Source organism: Pteropus vampyrus, unplaced genomic scaffold, assembly GCF_000151845.1.
Source record: "Pteropus vampyrus isolate Shadow unplaced genomic scaffold, Pvam_2.0 Scaffold103, whole genome shotgun sequence".
Lineage (NCBI taxonomy): Eukaryota > Metazoa > Chordata > Mammalia > Chiroptera > Pteropodidae > Pteropus > Pteropus vampyrus.
Window position 1 is genome coordinate 133190 of NW_011888884.1, and position 4634 is coordinate 137823.

Genomic DNA, 4634 nt, shown 5'->3' on the forward strand with positions numbered 1-4634 from the left:
GATACAGCCAATATACAAACCACAGTTGTAGCAACCAGAAAAAGAAACAGGATATGACCCCCTTTGTGTGATGCTCATAATATTCCCAAGGAGGCAGGAGAAAACTCCATTCATTTGAAGTTTATTCAGAATGTTCTTTTCTTTTGCTTGTCATTTTGGAATGGATTTAGCTGTAGCTAAAAAGTTACAGGAACAACAGCTTCATAGCTAGAAATCATCTGTTTCTTCACAAAACAAGTTCTCCCCAGATCAGCCATGTGATGTACCCCAGCAGTGCCCAGCCCTCTGACCCGAGTCTTGCTGGAACAGCATCTCTTTTGGGACTGAGACAGAACTCATGTTCTAAGTCCTTCCTGCTATGTCTCTCGAGTTTCATGCCTGCTTTAATATTGAGTCCTTTTTCCTTTTAAACCAGATACTGAAAATAAACCTAAAAACCCAAATCCATTCAACAGAGAATCCAATGTGCAGATTTGGGATAAATAAGCCAAGAATATTTGACCAGTACCATGATACTCCATTGCACGATTTAAAAAAATTATTAGATTGATTTGAGTTTTCTCATTGGTAAAGATAGGGTAGTTGTGTGAGCATTTAAACTTTTCAATATTATTCTAGCTGAACCTCATAAGATTCTTACATTTGTTTGATTTTTTGTGTTAATAGAATCAGATCTAAGTCTGGTTTCTTTTTTCCACCTACATATATACGGTTACAAATCAGTTATACTTACTATAGTTAAAATGTCAGTTTACAAATATTTTAGAAATGATATGCCCTCATTTATTATTAAAAAGCATTTATTAAAACATATAGATTTATTTATGTAGTTGTTATGCACAACTAGTTATTTGTGATTCTTGTTCACCTGATGCCCACCTTCCACTGAAGAAGCAGAGATACCAGCCCAGCGTGTGGCTAGTCCTGGGGCTTTCCCCAGCAACTTATTTGATTCTCTGAGTCTCAATTTGATGAAGATAATAATACTTTCATCATAATGACTTTGTGATTATATAATGATGCACTAATGTAAAGTGGTCAAGTGGGCAAAGCATTTAGTGGAAACTAGTGTGCTCCCTTTTGCATCCACTTAAGACCAGCAATGATGTAATAGAAACAGTGAAAATCTAAACTGCGGCATTGTTGTGTGTTCCCATATCACCCAGGAAAAGTCTCACAAAGGCAAAGAAAATACTGCAAGGGAGATGTACATTTTTTTGCACTCTGGTGTCAAGAAAAAGCATATCTAGTGTCCAAAATCTAGAGTTAATTTGACTTATTTATAATATATGCTATACTCCAGAGTATTTTATTCAAAGTCTTGTGAATGACTTTGAATAAAAAAAAAATGAATCTAATAATCAACAGATATAGAGTCTGCATTTCCTCAATTTCTCATGCTCATTTAGAATACGGTGCTCTCAAAAATTTATATTAAAAACAAAGATGATAGGCCTTAAAGTCCAAAAAGTGCAAATATAATGAATATAAATGGATATAAATAAAATAGTCTCCTTTTTGACCCTAGACCCACTCTGCTTCCTGAAGGCAGCCGCTACTACATTCTTGAGTACTTGAGTATCTATTGAGAGTAGATAGATGGATAGATAGATAGATAGATGGATATGGATATAGATACAGATGTTGATATAATCTTTTCACACATGTGGGATGTATCTTTAGGATTAGAAAAGGAATTGTTGGATCAAAGGCTTCATACATGTATAATTTTATATTGCCAAATTGCCCTCTGTAGAGGATATATATATATCCTCTCTTTACACATTCTCTCTCTCTCTCTCTCTCTCTCTCTAACTCTCTCTCTCTCTCTCTCTCTCTCTCTCATTTGTATATATAATATTATCTCTATTAGTCTATATTCTTCAGCAGCACCATTTATTTTTTGTCATGATTTGATAGGTAAAAATGGTATTTCAATGTAATTTCGATGAGTACTTTTATTATGAGTGGTATTAGTCACCTTTTAGGAGCCATTTTCATTTGTTTCTGTGAACCGTATTTTCGTATTTTTTATCCATTTTTAATTGGACTCAGTTTTTAATTGAGATATTTAAAAATACATTAGAAAATAAGAAAGGAAAATAATCTGAGGTCTAAATTTTCTTCCAGTTTTCTATTTATCTTTTGGCTTTCCTTATGTGTTTTAATATGCAGGTATTTTACATTTCTTTGGTAACCAAATCATTTTAAGATTATAAAAGCATAGAATTTACCATCTGCTGAATTCTTGTGTGTATTTGATGTGTTTAGTGTTCAGAACATTACATTTCAAGATGATTTTTTCCCTTTTTTCTCTAAGGAAATAGAATATTTCTAAAAGAGTTAGAGACCGATATGTATTATAGAAATGGACTGTATTAAAGACCACACAATATCTAAGACTAGAGTAAGGCTTCATAGTTCATTTGATACCCTTAGAGACCTGTTTGGTGAATAGAGAAAATGATTTCATTAGCACATTAATTATATGCCTGTAGATGAATGCTTCTAAATAGCCCACAACTTGTCCTTTCCTTAATTCACTTTTTAAAGACAACTTTAGTTTAGAGGGAACCTCTGAGAGATACTCTGGCGCTGAGTACGTTTGCATGGCCAATTACTTTTTAGCATTCCTGGGCATGTCTGTTGTATATGACAGGTGTATCTTGCCCGGTCCGACAGCACAAAGTTACACTTTTAACATAAAGATGGATAATGATGAACCTCAGCATATAATCTCCAAAATATTTCTCAAAACCAGTAGAGCCCAACCTGGCGAGCTTTCTCTACATTACTTGCCAACTTTAGATCATCGCATATTATATTTATAAATATTTAAACAGTGTCATTGACAAAAATTTTGGCTTGTAGAAAGTTATTGTAGAAATGTGCTTGAAAACAATTTACATAATCGTAAAAAAATTTCTCTGATTAACATTGTTAAAGAAAGTCAAGGGGCTGGTTCTCTTTATTGGTTTCGTCTCAGCCCCTCAGAAATCTCTGGCTTGTATCACTAAATGGCTACTTATGGTTTTATTCAACAGTTGTAACTTAAGACTGTCAGGACTGGTTTCTTTGAGCGAAGGCTGCTGGATTGCTCTTTTTCCAATAAATATAGAGTCTGATTTTTTTTCATGTTAAGCAGACAAAGATTCCCTTTGAAACATGTAGTCTGGGTGCCAAACACTGGACCTATTGTCTCTGAAACAATAAGTGCCACATTCAGTCTTCAGAAATGGTGAGCAATTTGCTTGTATTCAAGAACCAAAGAAGTTTTACACATCTAGAAAAGTGATGCACAGCTGAATTTTGAATAATGCTAATAGTGTTTGTATGAATGTGTCTTAGCACTGTGATGTGTACAGTGTTGGACCCTGAGTGGCACAGGCCGTTCATGGATCCGCTTTGGACTGCTCAGGACGAATTATTTACTGTGTATATGATGGAACCCAATCACTTCAAAAAACGTGTAAAAGATTCCTGTTCATGTTTTGTTTTGCATGAGTGTATGGAACTAGGTTATATTTGTCATACACATAAGGATGTAATGTGGCATTTGACATTATGGATTGCTTTGTATGGGGTTCTCTAGAAGCCGACCTCAGATCAAGGATTTATGTGCAAATGATTTATTAGGGAATTGCTCCCAGGAGAAATAGAAAGGAGTAGGACAAATAGATCAGTGAAATACGAGCAAAGGTACAATTTCTGGCAAAGTTCTCGCCTCAGCTGGATTGTACAGGAGAGCTTGAGAGAGCGAATCATAGCTCAGAATTTTTCCCAACTTGAAGCAAGGGAGCTGGCTTTCATAAGTCATTCGTTGGCTAAGAGCTACCCAAACTAAATAAAGGGGACCCAAAATCTCAGATACTTCCAGTTCACTGCACAGGCAGGCCTAGTGACATCTGTGGCTGAGAGCAGTTTTCTGAAATAGTCACAGAAGTGAGCCCACAGAAGCAAATTCACAGAGAACAGAGATGAGGTGGGGTGGGTACAAAGAAATGGTAGAAGAGCTTCAAGGGGATCTGGGTCAAATATCAATAGTTGTTTGCTACAGGGATTATTTATTAATTCTAATTAAATGATTGTCGATCATTAAAACATTTATTTTGTGACTTTGATACATTTTCTTTTTAAAAGAATCGTTAATTGGTAAATGATTCTGATCAGATATTAGCTTAGCCAAGGGCTACAGGACAAAACATTTTACTCCTTACATTTCTCAAACACACCAGATACACTTCTGTCTCCAGGATTTTGTTCTTGTTTCTTCTGCCAAGGTCTCACCCACAGATTGAATTTTGGTAAAAGTTGGGGAAAATATGACTTTGTGGTAGATTTGACTGTTTCACCTTGATCTAGTTTTGCCATTATTACCTAGATGTTGTGTACCTCTTAATGTGATACAATATGAAGTGTACAGCATCCTCATGAAGCATTCTTGTCCCAATCTACTTAAACAATCCGATCAAATCTTTCCCTAACTTCCAATTTATAATATAAAAATTATTGTTTTATATAATCACTCTTCCTTTGGAATATTGGGTTTACACATATGTTTTGCTCATCAATTCTTGTTGCATCTTAGCCCTTTCACCTGAAATCATTTTCCTTCTACCTGAAGTATATTATTT